We start from the raw sequence: 21,590 nt of genomic DNA, 5'->3' as shown, positions 1-21,590 counted from the left end.
AGTCAATCTGCTTAGGGTTTTAACACAACAAATGCTTCCCACAGAATAAGAATCAAAGTGTTGGGTGCTAACTAATACTGTTCCTCATCCACTGAAATGAACTCCTGCCAGGCTTATTTCCCTTGACTCCAACAGGAAAGCGGGTTAGTCCCCTCAAGCCCGTGCTTCTTGCCCCTGCGCCTTTGCTCACGTGATCTACCTGTCTGAAATGTTCCCTCTTGTACCAATATCCCAAGGCCAGGACCCAGGTCAGAGCTTCCACAGAGCCTCTCTTCAGATTTTAATGCTCATTTTCCTTTACTAAGCTCTTTCAACATTTGTTGTTGTTCCTAGCAAACAATTTAGCCCTTAACCACGTATTTTTTTTATTAGCTTTTATTTAAAAAAAAAAAAAAAACAACTTAAACCTAGATAGCATATTAAAAAGCAGAGACATTACTTTGCCAACAAAGCTCCGTCTAGTCAAGGCTATGGTTTTTCCTGTGGTCATGTATGGATGTGAGAGTTGGACTGTGAAGAAGGCTGAGCGCCAAAGAATTGATGCTTTTGAACTGTGGTGTTGGAGAAGACTCTTGAGAATCCCTTGGACTGCAAGGAGATCCAACCAGTCCATCCTAAAGGAGATCAGTCCTGGGTGTTCACTGGAAGGACTGACGTTGAAGCTGAAACTCCAGTATTTTGGCCACCTCATGCGAAGAGTTGACTCATTGGAAAGGACTCTGATGCTGGGAAGGGTTGGGGGCAGGAGGAGAAGGGGATGACAGAGGATGAGATGGCTGAATGGCATCACCGACTCCATGGACATGAGTCTGAGTGACCTCCGGGAGTTGGTGATGGACAGGGAGGCCTGGCGTGCTGCGATTCATGGAGTCGCAAAGAGTCAGACACGACTGAGCGACTCAACTGAACTGAAACCTTTTAAGTATTCTATGTTCATCATGTAAAAATCCATTATTTAACATGTGTTAATCTTATTTCCCCAAATCATTAATATGTGTTCTTTAAAAAGTAAAAAGTATGCTTTTATCACTTTATTTCTTCATAATGTTTAGCTCAGTGCATGGCACAGAATTGTGCTCAAAAAACAAGATGCTATCAAAATTACCACAAGGGTCATTATTCTAGACTGGATGATTTAACAAATTCATATATATCAACCTTCTTGGAAAACGATTTATATTTAATATGAAAAGCACAAGAAACCCAAGAAGCATTTAAGCGACAGTCTATCATTTCTAAAATAAACTTTAAAAGGCTATGATTCTGCTTAAATTTCTTACCCTTTGAGAAATAAAGCAGTTGTTAATCAGTGAAGTGGGGACATTTTGCTCACATATTCTGTAGAAGAATAAACACCTCTGGTAATCTCCCCTCTGTGCTGGTGACGCAGCCCAGCCTGGAAGCAATGTTCAGAATAGCCTCTGGCCAACAGTGTTATTAATGAGCATTTTTGACACAGGCTCTCTCCCACATTTTCATTCAGTGTTACTGACCTAGATTTCCTTTTTATAACTCCAAAGTATAAGCAGGAAAACTCCCTTGCAGGAACAACAGCCTTCAGAATAACTGTGTGTGTGTGTGTGTGTGTGTGTGTGTGTGTGTGTGTGTTTTTAAAGCATAATTGCAATCTACTTAGTCTATTTCAGACAAAGAATGAAATATTAAATTTAAAATAAAAAGTAATTTACTTAATACAATGGAAAAAACCCTAGATACTTTGGTTCTCCTATAAACGTAGAATGGGGGAAAAAAAGGCCAGTTTCTATTTCTATGAAATTGGAAGCATTTTACAGAAAAGGCAAATGGCTAGATATTTAAAGTGTCAATTAATCTAGTAATATCTGTATCTCTATATATCAAAGCCAGAATAATTGTATCAGATAAGAGCCATTCAAAGTGCAACACGGACCAATAGATCTTAATTAAAAAAAGTTCATTGATATGGTTTCAGATTCCACAATGCAAGTAACCTTTAAGAAACGACCACTTCTCCAATTATGATGTCAAATCAAAGAAAAATATCTAGTTACCTGAGGAAAAAACTATCAAAATACCCTTTATCTTAACTTACATATATATATGTGAAATGGATTTCCTTCTTATAGTTCAACTCAAACAACATATTGTGACATACTGAATTGTAGCTGTCTTTTATTAAACCAGACAGTTCACCAGAAATTTAGATACACCACCAGCCTTCTTACTCAACATTTTTTTTTTTTTTAAGTATACTCATTAAAAATGTTAACCTTGGGCAGGGTACCTTGGGCAGGTAACATATTAATGTTAATATATCATATATTTTAATATAAATTATAATTAATATAAATAAGTCATATTTATTGTTGCTGTTTTAAAAAAATGTTTCTAAAGTCTTCATTTTAATATCTAATTTATAAATATTGATAGATAAAACCCATTATATAAAAAAAAGTTCTTTGGGTCCTTAATAATTTTGTAAATAGCTTTACTGAGGTACACCAAACATACAATAAGCTCCACATATTTAAAGTGTATAATTTGATAAACCTTGACTATGTATGCCATCACCACAAGAGAACATCCTCAAAAGTTTCCCAATTTTTAAACGTGAAAACTGGTCTTGTTGCCAAAAAGCTTGAGAGCTGATGCCTTAAGAGTATTTAGACATATTCTCCCTCTGGAGAATTCTGCTATTTATCTGGAGAGTCAAGTAAAAAAGAAACAGAAGCCAAAAAGAGCATGGACTGGGGCAGAAGACTAAGGTACTAATCTAGCTCGATCCAAAGAGTTAACTCATTTAATTCCTTCAAACTTCAATATTTTCACCTGTACCATCAAAGCATTGTACCAATACCTGGTATCTAAGCTCCCTTCCCTTACAAAAGTCTGTTAGTCTACACCCTACGCTTCTATGTACTACACTGTAGGCTCATATTTACTATCATCCTTCTAGCCCCCTCCCCCAACACCCCTCCTCTTCTCTCCCGAGTCAAGAAGTCCAAGACTAAGTTCAGGCTTCACCACATTTTTGTGATAGAAATTTAACCATCTGAGGAATGGGAATACATATAATAAACTATCTCATTATCTCATTAAGCACTAAACTCTATGATGATGTTTAAAGTACATGGAAAATTAAGAAAATTAATGCTGGCAAGAGGGTTTCATAGATAAGATGGGGGAAATCTAGGAATATATATTTTCAATGGCTGTTGACACTTTAAGTAACACATATGAGAATGTCTTAGATTATTATCACAAAGATAAAACAAAATTGGCTAGGGAAATAATGTGTATATTCATACATATATTGATTATAGAATGATAAAGCAATTGTGGCAAAATGTTACTGATTGGTGAACCTGGAAAAACATATGAAAGTTCTTTGTTTTATTTGTTCTATTCTTTCATTGTATATCTGTAATTATTTCAAAATAAAAACTGAAGTACTTCTAGTTCTATTTTCTAAAAATAGAAACAAGTGACAGAAGAAAACTCTTCTCAGATTTTCCAACAATTCCACTTTTTTATAATAAAATAGCTTTAAATGCTCATATCCAACTATATTAGGATGTCCTTCTACTCTGCACTAAACAGGCAAAGACTTCATTAACCTTCCTGATTTGAATGATATATGGCCACCCCTAAATTGTTGGAGATGTTTTTAAAAGACTTCTAGAGTTCTAATACTATTTGAAAACACCAAAGCACTGAAGGTCTCAAGAAGAAAGAGAGATTGACTTTGAGTTAACAGATTCTTTTTGGTTTGCCAGCATGCTTGTCTTAGAAATTTACTAACAAAAAAACAGAAACAAAAAACACAGTATGCTCATTTTGCTTCAATCTGTGCCCCTCCCAGAACGGGCACAGGTGAAGGCTGCCACCATAAGGCCACAATACACCCTAAGTTAGCAACAGTTGAGCTATAAACACTACAGTGTTTTCAGCTGTTCCTTTTACTTGCCATGACACTCGATTTACTACCATCCTGAATGTACACCATTCCTATAAAAATGTTTCTACACGAGATCCTTTTTCATTCTCTAAAAGGTTGTTTCTGTACTCTCCTCGCCAGCATCCTCCATCTCATACAAACTCTTACTTTATAGAAAACAGTATTCTTCCACTGACCTTGCCTCTATTCCAAACTTATCTACACGAGTCCATCATTACTTCTTTCCTTCCTATTTGTGAGAGAGGTATGATCCTCCACCTTCACTTTTTTTTTTAATTTGGAAAAAAAAAACAAAACACAAAAACCTGTCAAACTAGAGAATATAAGAAATGCACATCATTCTCCTTTCCAAGGACAGCATTCGTGCAAGTACCCCATTCATCATCTTTCCCTGTATCATCTACTGCTCCAACCTCCTAGACTTGGTCTCTTATCTCTTCTCTCCTCCTGTTATAAGCACAATAAATCTCTACCATCTTTAAAACACAAGCAAAATTCAAACTGTATTAAAGAATATTTCCTATAGAATTATGGATTAAAAGGAATTTAGATTCTACTTTGAACAAGCCAACAGTAAAAAACAAATGAGAAAATTTGGGAAATATTGGTGAACTGAATACTAACTGGACATCTGACATTACGAAATGGGGTGTGAATGCGTGTGTGTTGAGCTTTAAGCCAACTTTTTCACTCTCCTCTTTCACTTTCATCAAGAGGCTCTTTAGTTCTTCTTCACTTTCTGCTGTAAGGGTGGTGTCACCTGCATATTTGAAATTATTGATATTTCTCTCAGCAATCTTGATTCCAGCTTGTGCTTCTTCCAGCCCAGCGTTTCTCATGATGTACTCTGCATATAAGTTAAATAAGCAGGGTGACAATAGACAGCCTTGACGTACTCCTTTCCCAATCTGGAACCAGTCTGTTCTGTTTAAAACTCAACATTCAAAAAACTAAGATCATGGCATCTGGTCCCATGACTTCATGGCAAATAGATGGGGAAGCAATGAAAACACTGACAGACTTTATTTTGGGAGGCTCCAAAATCACTGCAGATGGTGACTGCAGCCATGAAATTAAAAGACGCTTGCTCCTTGGAAGAAAAGTTATGACCAACTAGAGAGCATATGAAAAAGCAGAGACATTACTTTGCCAACAAAGGTCCGTCTAGTCAAAGCTATGGCTTTTCCAGTAGTCATATATGGATGTGAAAGTTGGGCCATAAAGAAGGCTGAGCACTGAAGAATTGATGCTTTTGAACTGTGGTGTTGGAGAAGACTCTTGACAGTCCCTTGGACAACAAGGAGATCCAACCAGTCCATCCTAAAGGAAATCAGTGCTGAACAGTCATTGGAAGGACTGATGCTGAAACTGAAACTCCAATACCTTGGCCAACCTGATGCAAACAGCTAACTCATTTGAAAAGATGCTGATGCTGGAAAAGATTGAAGGTGGTAGGAAAAGGGGATAACAGAGGATGAGATGGTTGGATGGCATCAGCAACTCAATGGACATGAGTTTGAGTAAACTCCGGGAGTTGGCGATGGACAGGGAGGCCTGGCATGCTGCAGTCCATGTGGTCACAAAGAGTTGGACACAACTGAGTGACTGAACTGACTGATTGTGTGTGTGTGAATGGATAAGTATGTTTTTAAAAAGAATCATATATTTTTTAAGCAAATCCAAGACATCATATTATCCTATCCACATATTAATCTTTATGTCTGGAATTTGCTTCAAAAAAATATCTAGGGTTAAGTGGAGGGAGTTAAGTACAGGACAGATGAAATCAGATTGCCCATCTGTTTGAAAAGTTGAGCAACCAACTAGAGTCTCTGCCTCTAGTCTGACGTTCGTCTTCCTAGCATAAAACATATAAAACTCTTCAGTGTTTTTCCAAAACTCACAGATTACTGAAATTAGTCACACAAGATTCTACACAAGCCAGCCTTAAATAATGTTTCAGCATCATTCCCAGCTAACCACACTATTCCTTACCCACATCCTACTGTTTCACATGACCTGCTCTATCCATCTGTAACACTTTACTTTGCTCCCCACTGCTGTCTGCCTGCTCCAGGCTTACTCATCCTCTCAGGTTCACTCCTCTAGGAAATAGATGCATGTACCACTCCACAGGGACTTCTTTCCTCAGTGTTCGTGTGGAAGACTGTGCACACACACAGACATGTGATACATGATATTGCTCAATGGTTCGATGGCTCTATGATGGGCCACCTGAGAGCAAGGACTGCATCTTTCTATTTGGTATTCCCAGACACAAATACTGTGTCTGACACCTAGATAGTGCCCAATAAACGGCTGTTGAAAGAAGAAATGACTGCAATTTGGAGGGGGAAGAATTAATCTGGACATTGTGGTTGTTCAGTCACTAAGTCGTGTTCAACTCCTTGCAACCCGATGGACTGCAGCGCACCAGGCTTCCCTGACCTTCACTACCTCCTGGAGTTTGTTCAGATTCATGTCCATTGAGTCAGTGATACTATCTAACCATCTCTTCTTCTGCTGCCCCTTCTCCTTTTGCCTTCAATCTCTGTCAGCTTTTCGCATCAGGTGGCCAAAGTACTGGAGCTTCAGCTTCGGCATCGGTCCTTCTAATTCAGGGTTGATTTCCTTTAGGATTGACTGGTTTGATCCCCTCGAAGTCCAAGGGACTCTCAAGAGTCTTCTCCAGCATCAATTCTTTGGCTCTGTCTCCTTTATGGACATACAAAATACTGATAATTCTGGTGGGCTTTTCTTAAAGATACAACCTGAAAATTAAAGATTCTACTTTTCACAACACCTTTGTTCTATTTAATTTCATTCACATTTTTTTTTTTGCTGAATATTAAAATATAATCAGTATACAATTTACTTTTTCTAAACGTTCAGGGGTATTAAACAATACAAATCTATGTTAAACTAAATCAGCCTATCCAAAGACTTAGTCCTGGTTAGGACTACTTAAGGGTAAAAAAAAGTACAATTAATAATTGTGTCAGGGCAACAGACATCATAAACCATGACTGTCGTTCATCTGTGACCAGATGGGCAGCTACCCTAAGTGAAAGTGAAAGTGAAAGTCACTCAGTCACGTCCAACTCTTTTTAACCCCATGGCCTATACAGTCCCTGGAATTCTGGAGTGGGTAGCCATTCCCCTCTCCAGGGAATCTTCCCAACCGAGGGATTGAACCCAGGTCTCCCACACTGCAGGCAGATTCTTTACCAGCTGAGCCACAAGAATAGGGAGAAAGAAAAATTAGGTTCTTTCTTCAGACACAAATAAGAATTCAAATATCTCCTCAAAATATCAATAACTCATAATAAGCCCCATTTATATTTTCATGTTCTGATGAACAGTTTTATATAAATAGAAGTATTTAAATTATTTTGGTTTAAAGCCAGAAAACACTTTATGAGTAGCCATAATCAAAATTCAACTGCAGTAGAAATCCCATGTGAACGTTAAATTGCATTCAGGTCCACAGTCCATATTTCACGACTTCTGTTCATTCTGCCGATTTATTCCAGGATAAATTGACATTTGGATAATTGACATTCCAGATCTAAACTGAGAATGAAAACCCACTGTCCCAAGTAGGGCAAATTACTCATGGATATTTAACATTCTCATTACAGAATATGATTTGGAACACTACCACACACACGAAGCACAAAGGAATTAACGTCCAAACCATTTACTCTCTTCCTGTTCCCTCAGATTCTGACGGACTTCTTCACATTCTGAGAAGAAGTGTGTCAGCAGTGTGGGGTGGTGGAAGGGTTTGGCTTCCCATGATTTCTGTTCCCCCTCTTCCTCCTGACATGGAGGTGACAGGTAGTGAGATCTTCCCCCTGAGGCAGCAAAGAGAGGCTCCAAGCTAGTTGCAGAGTCAGGTTTCCATCTCTTCTTTCTCTCCACACACAACCAGAGGCACATTTCTTTCCAACTCTCCCTAACTACCATACAGCAAGGGAAGTAAGCCCAAATAACCTGCCAGAAATCCTCCAAAACCCAACAGGCCTCTGCTTCTTCGTCACTAATGCTGATAAAAGGGTTATCACCGCAGGCACTTGATTTGGTTGCTTCCTCTCTGCTCTGAAACAAATGGAATGAAAACTTAAGTCGTTTGTGCCCTCTGGTCCCAACTGTGGCCCAGTCTTCTAAACAAGGGGGGTGTTAACAGTGCAAACACACCAAATCTTCAGAAGGATCCACTGGTGCCCAAGGAGGGTGATTTTCCGTAGACCAAATGAAGGTATCCTTTAACACAACCAAGGCAGGAGGAGAAGGGGATGATTTCATATGTATCAATTTCAGTTGGTTGGACCAGGTCAAATCGTGGTTTTTCTTTAACTAAGTTGAATGAATCAAACATAACAAAGATACCAACAATTTGATGCTACCTTGGGCTGTACTCATTTATTCATTCAACATCTATTTAAGCATCTACAGTATGTGCCAGGCTCCAAGGTGTTTTCTTTCGTTCTTGCTCTTCGGGTGAGTGAGACACTGAGCGGTACTCACTTCCACAAGTTTCAGTGGCACCAAACAGGTGACCTTTCTTTACTTCTGCTGTCACCCCAGTCAAGTCCTACTGAGTTTCATGGAGAGTTTTGTTGGTACCCCTCAGTCTGTGGCATCTCAGAAACTTTCCCACCCTCAGTAGACTTCAAGAGGTCTGAATCTCAGCCTGGGGTGGGCCCTCTTTCAAATGTACCCTTTTCTTATTTCGCCTGCCTCAGTTCCCATATCTGCTATTCGTTTATTCCTCAGGGTTCTCTTTATCCTTTAGTGGGTAATATGTTATTATTAGTTTTTATGTGTGTCTGCTCAATCACGTCTGACTCTTTGTGACCCCATGAACTGTAGCCTGCCAGGCTCCTCTGTCCATGGAATTATCCAGGCAAGAAGACTGGAGCGGGTTGCCATTTCCTTCTCCAGGGGATCTTCCTGGACCAGGGATGGAACTCTTGTCTCCTTCATTGGCAGGTGGGTTCTTTACCACTGAGCCACCAGGGAAGCCCAGTATTACTTAGTTATTGTTTATATTAACTTTCTCTTGTTCAAATTACTGTTTCTATTTGCTGACTGGACCTTAACACAAAACTGGTACCAAAAGTAGGGTGACTCTGTAAGACAGACTTACAAACATGGGATGTTGACTGGTTCGTCAGGCCTTTGGGTTTCAGTGCAATGCTAACAAGCACCTTACCAATGGGAAACAGGATACTATTAATCCACGGCACACGTGGCAACACAGTTAGTGGAGCTGTCAAATGTGGATTGTGCTGAAGTGTAAACGAAAGCAAGCACCTGGGGAGCCCAGGCAACTACTGCACTTGAATGTTAGGTGAGGGCGATGACTGCAGTAACTGTAGTACGGACAGAGCCTACTGAATATGCTGAGTGCTCAAAGAAAGAAAAGGACCAACTCAGGTCTCTCAAGCGCTGAGAGTTAGCTTGAAAATCAGAGTTTATATCACAGCCCCAGAGAATCTCTTATTTCCTGTAGCCACAGGTCCGTAACTGAAATGTATAATCATGAGGCCCCAGGTCACTGTGGGCCTCGTGAACGAAGGAGCTTGTCCTTAGGAGCCTGAAGATACTGACTAAATCCCTGAGAAAATGTCACCTGGGGCAGATGCTCTGGAAGAGGATGCTCATTCTCCTTGTGGCCTACCACAGCCACTCTCTCACCCTGGGCCCATAACCAGGGTCAAATCTCAGCACGCTCCAGGGCAGTGTTGGGGACTACACTGCATGGGCAAAATTTGCTCAGCCACCTATTTTTTGTAACAGCCCACAACCTAAAACTTTAGACTAGTTTTAGGTTCACAGCAAAACTGAATAGAAAGTATATAGACTTCCCAAATATTCCTGTATCACCACCAGAAGGCTCCCCTCACATCCAAATACTCACCATCAAGGTACATTTGTTATAATCAATGAACCTATACTGACACATTATCACCCAAACCTCATTTTTCAATGGTTTAAAAAATTAAAACAGGAAAGAAAATTCTGAGAAGTTCACATTTCAGTGACCAATTAATAAACGGGCACAGACACACTCATTTGTTTACATACTATCTAGTACTCTTGCCTGGAAAATCCCATGGACTGAGGAGCCCGGTGGGCTGCAGTCCATGGGGTCGCTAGGAGTCGGACACGACTGAGCGACTTCACTTTCACTTTTCACTTTCATGCATTGGAGTAGGAAATGGCAACCCACTCCAGTGTTCTTGCTTGGAGAATCCCAGGGACAGGGGAGCCTGGTGGGCTGCCGTCTATGGGGTCGCACAGAGTCGGACACGACTGAAGTGACTTAGTAGTAGTAGTAGTAGGGCTACTTTGGTGCTACAGCAGCAGAGCTGAGTTATCTGCTGTCAGAGACCATATGGCCTGCAAAGCCTTATATCTGGTCCTTTATAGATAAATGCCAAGCCAGGTCTAGGATAACAGATATACCTTATGAATCCTGAAGGAAACAGCCTGCACAGCAAAAAAAAAAAAAAAAAAGACTCTGATAATAATATATTGGCAGAAACTTGGGGACTGGGTGTAGAAATAGTTTCTAAGGACATTTGACCAAGGAGGGTAGAATATAATTCTATATTTGGTCTTTGTTAACTTATGCAGCTAGAAGTGGCTCTAAAAGCTTGCTCCGTTAGGGAAGAAAAAACTCCAATCTGGTTTATACATGAATCTGCACAGACAGACACAGCACTCAAGCCCCACTTACAGGTAACCCTGAAGGACAATGGTGAGAGAAAATCCTCCAAGTGGGTGGACCTTTGAGCAGAGCATCTGGCTATCACTGTCCATGGAGTGAGACATGGTTTATACTGATTATACTACTGTACCCCACATCACTAATCATTTAAAGGGTATCCACTGTAAAGAGAAAAAAGTCAAAGCGTTAGTTGCTCAATTGTGTCAGACTCTTTGTGACCCCATGGACTGTAGCCCACCAGGCTTATCTGTCCATGCAATTCTCCAGGCAAGAAAACTGGAGTGGGTAGCCATACCCTTCTCCAGGGGAACTTCCCGATGCAGGGATGGAATCTGGCACTCTGCATTGCAGGTGGATTCTTTACCATCTGAGTCACCAGGAAAGCCCATTTATTGTAAAGGAAGGCCTTAATAACCAGGCTGACAAAATGACTACAGACATCAGCCAGCCTCTTGCCTCAGGCACCAGAGTGCTTCCTCAATGGATCCACGAAAAAGTGACCATTGTTGAAGGGAGAGAAGCTATGTATGGGATCAACAACACGGGCTTCCCCTAAATCAAGTTGACCGGACTAAAGTTATTGCCAAGTGTGTCCAACTTGTCAACAGCACAGACTCAAACTCAGCCTCCCATAGGGTACCATTCCCAGGGAGACTCAGTTGATTACACCACACTTGAACATCATGGGGAGACTGTGGGAGCAATTAAGGAGAGGCAGAAATTTGTTTTCAGTGGACTAGACATGTATTCTGGATATAGATTTGCCTTCTCTTCCTACCTTGCTTCTGCCAGTGCTCATGAAATGCCTGATCCAGCATCGTAACATTTCATACAGCACTGCTTCCAATCAACAGTCATTTCACAGCAAAGTGGGAGGAAAAAAAAAAAGGCTCAAGCCCAGAGTATTAACTGGCATTATCACAGCGCATCACCCAGGATGGCTGGCCCAATTAAAAGATGGAATAATCACTTACTCAGTTGTAGTTTCAACTGGGAAACAACACCCTAAAAGAAGGGGGGTAATGCTTTGAATCAGAGAACCTTATAGAGTGCTGTCTCCACAACAGCCATAATATGTGGATTTGAGAATCAAGGGGAAAACACTATTGTGTCCAATAACTGACTCATCGAATTTTCACTTCAAGTCCTGACAGATTAGAGTTCTGCTAATTTGAAGGTCTTAGTCCCCAAGGAGGAAATATACCTACCATCATACACAACAGTTTAATTGAACTAGAAAATGAGACTCCTACATGGCCATTTGGGACTCCTTACTCCAGTGAACCAATGGGCAGGAAAAAGGGCTACTGTACTTGCTGGGAGGATTGAGCCTCATTATCAGGGGTAAATTGGGTTGCTGCAATGCAATAAAAACAAGGAAGATCAGGTATGGAACCCAGTGGAGTCTGTGAGGCACCTCTTAATACTTCCATGTCAATAATAAAGGTCCATGGAAAACTAGGACAATTTATCAAAAAAAGGCCATACTACTGAAGAAATGACAACTTGAAATTCTAGATCATTTCACCAAGAAAAGAATTTCTACCGGCTGAGGTTCTGGCTGAGGGCAAGGGAACCATAAAATGGGTAGCTGAACAAAGAACTCAGAGATACAATTCTGGTCTTGTGACTAATTACAAAAATAAGAACTGTGATGGCTTTGTATATTTTCTCTTTGTTATATTCTGTTTGTATATTCCAATAATTTCCTTTTCTTCTTCTTTCCATTATTATGATTTGTCAAAGGTTATCTTTACAATCAGCCTCTTGACAAAAGAATATTACCCACTGCCACTGGGATTTGAGGATTGCATGCATAGCATGACTATAGGTTCTGAGCATCTCACTTGGGGAAAGGATGCACGTCCAGCATATGAGAGATAGCTATATCTTGTTAAACACAAACTTAAAAGTTGTTGTGTTGGTATATGAAAGCTCAAATATACGTAGACAAGTACACGTGAGTACTAAGTAGTCAAACGGGTAGATTGTGCCAGGTGTCAATGTATTCCCTCTCAGTTCACTCAGTCTCCATTCACTGCCCTGCTTGTGAATGGAGCCGGACCCTGTAAATGTTTCTCCTTTGCCAGTTGGCATGATGTTAAAGTTAGTAGAGAGTGATGAGGAAGAGGCTTCTCCTGCTTCCAGTGTGATTCTCCATCTCCTCGCTCCTGTGATGCTCTGCTGGTGTGCAGAACATCCAGTGGCACTCATCCGAACGTGTTTTAACGGGCATGCTCGTGAGCATCTTCTCAGGCAAGTTCTGCCAGTGCCCCAAGCTGACTTCCACAGATTCAGCAGCACATCCATATACAGCTTCCTGTTTGCCAACCTTGGTCTACATTTCCTCAGCAAACACCCAGTGAAGACATCCAAGAAAAGAAACTGGCTTTGGAGCAGGAGGGCATTCTTCCAAATTTTTCTTTACTATATACTCTGCTTCAGTCTAGGGTAGTTAACTGCTCCCCTATAACTGCCATTTCCGTATCCTTTAGAATAGCAGCTGCCAACTTTCTGGCACCAGGTTTTGTGGGAGACAATGTTTCCACAGACCGGGGGTGGGGTGGAGGGTTCAGAATGATTCAAGCGAATTACATTTATTGTGCACTTTATTTCTATTATTATTACATTGTGACATGTATTAATTATATAACTCACCATAACTTGTCACTCACTGATACGATTTTGATGTGAGTCTGCAAGCAACTGATTTACTATGGGCTCTGTGCAAATTTCTCTGCTAATGACAATCTGTATTTGCAGGGGCTCTCCAGTGTGAGCATCACCGCCTCAGCTCCACCTCAGCTCATCAGGCATTAGAGTCTCAGAAGGAGACATGTGCAGTTCACAGTAGGGTTTGCGCTCCTGTGAGAATCTAATGCTGCTGCTCACCTGACCGGAGGTGGAGCTGAGGTAGGAACGCAGGCAAGGGGGTGCGGCTGAGATACAGAGGAAGCTCCGCTAGCTCCTCTGCTGCTCCTCTTCTGCTACAGCCCGGTTCCTAACAGATACGAGTCCCTGGCCTGGGGTAGGTGGGGCATCCGCTTTCAAGTTCTCTTTACCCCGAAGTAATTAATTCCCCATTCCAACTACTGTGCGGTTTCTGACTCTTGACTAGGCCTTGATTGATACAGATACTGAGAATTAAACCCCTGAGAGGGCGAAGAGTGAAAAGTTCTCATCACAAAGGAAAAAAAATTTCTGTAACTAAGGGTGGTGACAGATACTAACCGAGTCTTTTGTGGTCATCATTTCACAACCTACACAAATTCCAACTCATTATGTTGTACACCTGAAACGAACAGTGTCTTATGTCAATTATACCTCAATTTAAAAAAAAATCCATAAGATGGTTTAAATCCACATTACAAAGAAAAATGGGGAGAAGAATAAGCAACGTTTATCCCAAAGAACACGAATTACAAGGCACATGCTAATCTCTAGTCAAAGGGCTGCCGTGTGCACGAGAGCATTCTGCACCTCTGCTGCTCAGCACCAACACCTATGACAGCTGCAACAGCAGATTAGCTCTTTATCAGAAAAACCAACAATCAAATATACTCTTATTAATCAGAAAGCGTAACTCTTCAATGAAGATCACTAAGAAGTCTAATGTTAATACTTTAATTTATAATCTACACAGCTTTGCATCTTCTCAGCTCATTTCAAATAGCTGTAATCTCCACTGGAGGATCAACTGTCCCAGATTTTGGCAGTGACAAAGTCCTAAATTAATTTCCTCACAAGAAACAAAACAAAGGCTCTTCCTTTAGTTTGCCTGGAGTCTTTTCAAAGTTTCACCTTCAGTTTTGTCCTCTGGAAACACAGAATCTCCAAAGACAAAGGACACCGAATGTGCTCTGCTGCTGCTGCTAAGTCGCTTCAGTCGTGTCCGCCTCTGTGCGACCCCATAGACGGCAGCCACCAGGCTCCCCCATCCCTGGGATTCTCCAGGCAAGAACACTGGAGTGGAGTGGGTTGCCATTTCCTTCTCCAATGCATGACAGTGAAAAGTGGAAGTGAAGTTGCTCAGTCGTATCCGACTCCCAGCGACCCCATGGACTGCCGCCTACCAGGCTCCTCCATCCATGGGATTTTCCAGGCAAGAGTACTGGAGTGGGGTGCCATTGCCTTCTCCGGAATGTGCTCTAGTTACATCCAATAAAAAATACACACATTTAGATAGGAAAGGGGGCTGATGACCTAACAGAGAATGATTTATCGGCAGCACTATTTACTAGGTTGCACTTGTAAGAACTATGTGGATGTTAATCATTATTACATTTATTAAACCTCTAATTAATCATTTTACATTTATTAACCCCTCAAACAGGTTCAGTTCAGTTCAGTCACTCAGTCGTGTCCGACTCTTTGCGACCCCATGAATTGCAGCACGCCAGGCCTCCCTGTCCATCACCAACTCCCGGAGTTCACAGGTTACCAAGCACTGAAAGTATTTTCTGTCCCCTAATACAAACAATTCTTTTATTACTAGTTCTCCTGTTATACAGGAAGAACTTTGGGCTTGAAAAGGGCAAACAATGCCTAGGAGACCAAAGTTAGCAGGTGGTAGATCTAGGCCTGCTCTTTACACAGCTTTCTCAAATGTAAACAAACCACTAAAGGGACTTATTTCCTGAAAGACATGTACCAATAACCTGTCAAAAATCACTGCAATTACATCTGACCCTGCTCTTAACACTGCCTATGTGAATCCTGAAACAAACAGAAAGAACCACCTACTCAGAGAAAAATGCTGGTGAAAAAAAAAAAAGAAGGAAACATAATCAAAACTTTATGAAACTTCACCATATACAAAAATTTAAGCCAGGTAATCTGTTTAAACACAAAATAGCAAGGTGGCCCACTCCTCTTCAACATTAAACAGCTATTATGGTCTAGAAGTTTATAATTTTCTCAATAGCACAGGAAGTTCATAGCACAAGTCTTTATTCCCTGCCACATCTCTTAAATGCTACAGAAATGTAACAAGGGATCTATGGGCCAAAGTCTTGATATGCTTTAGAATGACGCAGAAATCCCCTCCTCCACTGCCAGAGGGGTTCTGCGTCACTCCTCCCCCAGAGCTCACCTCTCTGCTCCAGTGTGAGCCCATTAGAGCCTCCTCCCAGCCTCTACCCTTTCATCTTAGCAGATATAACACTGTCAATTTAAAACAGACTCCTTCTGTAGAACCACATTTCTTTCCTTCATCTTTAAAAATAAAAACAAACCCACATTCAACAAGACTGCTCATTCAATAGCTACTGCGCACCTACTCTATGCCAGACACTGGTCTAGGTGCGGGGCCCCAGCAGCGACCAAAGCAAAAGCCCTGTCCCTCTTGTAACATTTATCTTCTAATGAGGAAGGTCAGACAATAAACAAGGTAACTAAATTGTACAAATGATAAAGCAATGGGTGCCATGGATAAAACTAAAGCAAAGTAGGAGAGAACAATGGAAGGGGTACAATGTCGAGTGAGATAGAGAAGACCTCTCTGAGAAGGTAGAGAGTGAACTACAAGTATATCTGAGGGAAAAGCATCCCAGATAGAAAAATCAACGAGTGCTCAGACCCCAAGGCAGGGGCCCACCTGGCTTGTCCAGGAACTCTGGTAAGAACAGCAGTGAAGCAAAGCTAAAGGGAAGAATAAGGAAATGTGGTCATAAGGCCTTATGGTATCTGAGTAAGGACTTTGGCTTTTACTCTGAGATAGGAAACTACTGGTGGAGAAGGCAATGGCACCCCACTCCAGTACTCTTGCCTGGAAAGTCCCATGGATGGAGGAGCCTGGTAGGCATGCAGTCCATGGGGTCGCGAAGAGTCGGACACGACTGAGCGACTTCACTTTCACTTTCCTTTCAGGAAACTACTGGAGGATTCTGAGCAAAAGAATAACATGATCTATGTACAGGGCCACTCTGGGTGTTTTTGAGAATATACTATAGGGAGCAAATGAATGTAAGGAGGGAGACTCATCTGGGAGGTTACAGCAGTCAAAGTGAGAGGTGGTAGCTCAAACCAGGGAGAGCAAAGGAGGGGAGGTGAGAAGCGGTCGGTCAGGTTGCAGATCTATTTTTCTGACAAAACAGAAATGGGATGCAAGACAAAGAGAGGATAGGGGAAGTCAAACATTTAGCCTGAGCAACTACAAGAATATTCTATTTCTATTTAATGAGCTGGAGAAGGTTTTGTTTTCTTTTTGTTTTGGGGAGTGGGACAGAAGTTCAGTTTAGGACCCCTCAAATCTGACATGTCAACTCTACATCTAAATGGAGATTTCAAGCTCTAATTTCAAATTTTCTTAGTTCTCATCCAACCTCCTCATGGAATTTAACCAGTATTACATTTGTTCTCACAAGATGTTCCTTAAAACTCTGGTTAGCATTTAAATAATGTGTATAAAGTTGGGCATTTCTCTGCGCAATGGGAAAAATTAGTACAAACTCACAAGATGGCTAATACATAAAACAACACTTCAATTCTGATGAGGTCTGTAAGTACATGATGGTTACTTTGAAAAAAAAAATTTTTTTTTAAGTGAGCTAGTATTATTTATTTATTTATTTTTACCATTCTTAAATGTGCAGCTCACTAGCATTGAGTACATTCAAACTAATACACAAACATCACTGCCATCCATCTCCAGAACTCTGTACACATTGAAAAACAACTCCCCATTCCCTGCCTCCTCTCAATTCCTGTCAACCATCATCTTACTTTCTATCTCTATGAACTTGATTACTTATATACAGTACCTCATATAAGCAGAATCATATAAGTGGCATCAGTGTTTACTCTTTTGTGACTGGCTTTTTTCACTTAGCATAACGTCATCAAGGCTCATCCAGGTTGGAGCACATGTTGGAAATTCCTTCCTTTTTAAGGCTGAAGAATACTCTATTGTATATCCTCTTGCGGTTCAGCTGGTAAAGAATCCACCTGCAATGTGGGAGACCTGGGTTGGGTCCCTGAGTTGGGAAGATCCCCTGGAGAAGGGAAAGGCTACTCACTCCAGTTTTCTGGCCTAGAGAATTCCAAGGACTGTATAGTCCACGGGGTTGCAAAGAACCGGACATGACTGAGCGAGTTTCACTTTCACCACTCTATTATACATTATGTATATATCACTTGAGCTGTATCCACCTTTTGGCTATTAAGAATAATGCTGCTATAAACATGGGTGTACAAAGTTCTTGCTTTTATCTGGGTATATATCCAGATGTGGGACTGTTGGTTCATACAGTAATTCTATTTTTAATATTTTGAGGGCCTACCATACTATAACAGTTCCACCATTTTGCATTCTTACAGCAATGCACAGGGTTCCAATTTTTCCACATCCTCATTAATACTTGTTATTTTCCGTTTGTTTGTCTTAAAACAATAGCCTAGATCCTAACAAGTATAAAGCAGTATGTCACTGTACTTTTGATTTGCATTTTCCTAATGATTGGTGATGATAGGCATCTTTTCATGAGCTTACTGGCATATAAGCCAATATATGGAGAAGTGTCTACTCAAGTCCCTTGCTCTTTTTTATTAAGTTTTGTTTTCACGTGGTTGAATTTAGGAGTGTTTTATATATTCTGGATAATTAACTCCTTGTCAGATGTATGTTTTTGCACATATTTTTTCCCACTCCATGAACTGCCTTTTTATTCTACTGATAGAGTCTTTTGATGCACAAAAAGTTTTTTTTGGTAGAGTCAAATTTATCTATTTTTATTTTTGTTACTTTTACTTTTTACTTTTGTACTTCTGGTGTCACATCCAACAAATCGTTGCCATATCTAATGCCATGAAGCTTTTGCCCTATGTCTTCTTCCAAGAGTCTTATAGTGTTAGCCCTTATATTTAGGTCTTTGAATCATTTTGAGGTAATTTTTGTATATGATATAATGTAGGGATCCAACTTCATTCTTTTGCATGTGACCTCCAGTTTTCCTAACACCAAGACTATCTTTTCCCCATTGGATGGTCTTGGCACCTTTTTCTAAAATCATTTGACCGTATATACAAAGGTTTATTTCTGGGCCCTCTATTCTATTCTTTATATGTCTGTTTTTATGCCAAGAGCACCACTGTTTTAATTACTGCAGCATTATAGTAAATTTGGAAGACTGAGAGCTCTAACTTTATTCTTTTTCAAGACTGTGTAGGTTATTCTGGATTCTTTGAGATTCCATGAGAGTTTAAGATAGATTTTTCAACTTCTACAAAAAAAAGTAGTTGATATTTTAAGGGAAAAAAATTCTTTGAAAAAACTTTTTTCCTTTCTATTATGATTTTTTTATAAGATACTGAATGTAGTTCCCTGTGCTATAGAGTAGGACCTTGCTTCTTGTCCATTCTATGCATAATAGTTTGCATCTGGTAATCCCAACTCCTAACTCAGCGCCTCCCCCACCTCCTTGGCAAGCACGCGCCTGTTCTCTGTCTGCGAGACTCTTTGTTTCACTGCAAGTTCACTTGTGTCATATTCTAGACCTCACAGATACGTGGTGTCATATGGCGTATGTCTTTCTCTTTCTGACTTACTTCACGCAGTGTGATAATCTCTAGTTGCATGCACACTGCTGCAAATGGCATCATTTCATTCTTTTTATGGCTAAGTAGAATTCCATCATATGTATGTGCCCCGTCTTCTGTATCCATTCATCTGTTGCTTGGCATTTAGGTTGTTTCCATGTCTTGGCTATTGCAAATAGAGCTGCTATGAATACAGGGTGTATATACCTTTTAAATTATTTTTTTCCAGATACATGCCCAGAAGTTGGACTGATGGATCCTATGGCAACTCTATTTTTAGTTTTCTGAGGAACCTCCATACTGTTTTCCACCGCAGCTGTACCAACTTCCATTCCTACCAACAGTGTAGGAAGGCTCCCTTTTCCCCACACCCTCTCCAGCATTTGTTATTTGCTGACTTTTCAGTGATGGCCATTCTGACAATGTGAGGTGGTACCTCACTGTAGAATAGTTTTGATCTGTGATAATTAGCGATGATGAGCATCTTGAAATAGCACTTTGAATCTTCCTACCAGTGACTGATATTTCACTACTGTTGCTGTAAGCTCATAGTTGGAGTATTCATGAGTATACATCCTCTTATCCACACCCCATATTTTTTCACAACAAATTAATTTTGAACAATGTAATGTAAAAAGTATATAAAATTATTATTATTTGAATTTCTCCTTAAAGCATTAGGATGGGAGTTATAAAATATACGAAGCAAAAACTAACAAAATTGAGAAATAGACAAATCAACAATGATTGTTCAGAGACTTCAGTATACCACTTTTAATAATGAATAGAATAACTAGGAAGAATATCAGTAAGAAACAGAAGACCTGAACAATATTACAAATCAAGCAAACCTACCAGACATTTATAGAACACTCCACTCAACAACAGAACAACATACATTCTTCTCAAGTACACATGGAACATTCTCTAGGACAGACCATATGTTATGCAATAAGACAAGTCTGAATATATTTAAAAGGACTGAAATAATGCAAAGTATGTTCTCCAATCACAACAGAATGAAATTAGGAAATGGCAACAATAAGTTAATTTGTGAAATTCACAAATATGTGGAAATTAATAACACACTCCTAAACTACCAATGGGTCAAAGAAATCACAAAGGATATTAGGAAATACTTTTGAGATAAATGAAAATGAAATCATAACATTTATGAAAACCAGAACTTATAAGATGCAGCTAAAGTACTGCTCAGAGGGAAGTTTATAGCTGTAAATACCTTTATTAAGAGGGAAGGAAAAAAATCATGTCAGTAACATAACCTTTTATCTTTACTTAAAGAACGTAGGAAGAAAAGAGCAAACTAAACCTAAAGCAAGCAGAAGAAAAGAAATAATACAGATGAGTGTGGAAATAAATGAAATAGAAAAGAGAAAAATAGAGAAAACCAAGGTGACTCATTGAAAAGCTCAATGAAATTGACAAAGCTTCACCTAATCAAGAAAAGAGAGATGACTCAAAAGAATAAAACAGAAGACATTACACCAATTTTACAGAAATAAAAAGGTTATAGAGGAACACCAAGAACTACAGCCTGTTAACAACTTAAATAACCTAGTTGAAATGGACAAACTCCTAGAAAGAGAGAAACTACTAAAACTGATTCATAAAACATTAGGAAATTCCAAAAATTAATGGTTAGTTACACAGTTTCTAACAATTAGGCTTTGAAATTAGTTCCATGGTAGGTGAGAGTTCAGTCTCCCCTGTATAGAACTCAAGGATATCATCCTCTATGGTGAAGTAGAGGCAGACAGATCTTCGCTGAGTTAACCTCCTGGTCAGTTGGACACCACTTGTGCCCTGCACCTCTCACCCTTTAAATTCTACCCAATAGGAACCTCTTTGTCCACAGCAGTGACAAAGTTAGTAATACTTAATTTTATTGGTTCTTCCTTTTTTCCTTTTCACTTTTTGCAGTCTCCCACTCTTGTTTCCCAAATCACTTCTCAAAATAAATTACCTACATGCAAAAAAAAAACCTTGCCTCAAGTCTAGATTTTCTCCCAGAAAATAGTGTCCAAGAAAGGCTTTAAACAGGACTTCAAACGTCCATTCTTTCCAACTGACTTCTGAAGATTAGAAGATCTACTGAGACATGACACTGTGGCGGAAACAGCATAGGACTTCTTACCAGACTAGGTTCAATTCTGAGCTCTCTTATTTAACCTACTTCAACTTCTTCAAATGAAAAATAAATACTGTTATACAGTCAAAAGCACTCTACAAACTTTAATGTGTTTTACAATAATAAGTTACCCTTATTATTAATAAGATGAATCAGACAGAAAAATATGTTCATGTCTAGATTCAGGTAAAAAATACAAGATCAACTTACAGTAGCTGTGTGTGAACGTT

General features: G+C 39.9%; 1 protein-coding gene across 44 annotated transcripts in view; it reads right to left on the bottom strand.

Annotated features, from left to right (window-relative positions):
• The window catches only part of MAP4 (microtubule associated protein 4), a 152,946-nt gene that overhangs the window by 49,436 nt on the left and 81,920 nt on the right, over positions 1 to 21,590 (bottom strand). The window lies entirely within an intron of this gene.

The sequence above is a fragment of the Bos grunniens genome, chromosome 22 (genome assembly GCF_055505025.1).
Source record: "Bos grunniens cultivar Pamir isolate PY7600 chromosome 22, Bosgru_T2T1.0, whole genome shotgun sequence".
NCBI lineage: Eukaryota > Metazoa > Chordata > Mammalia > Artiodactyla > Bovidae > Bos > Bos grunniens.
Note: the sequence above shows the minus strand (reverse complement) of the source record. Positions and strands in the feature narration are given on the sequence as shown.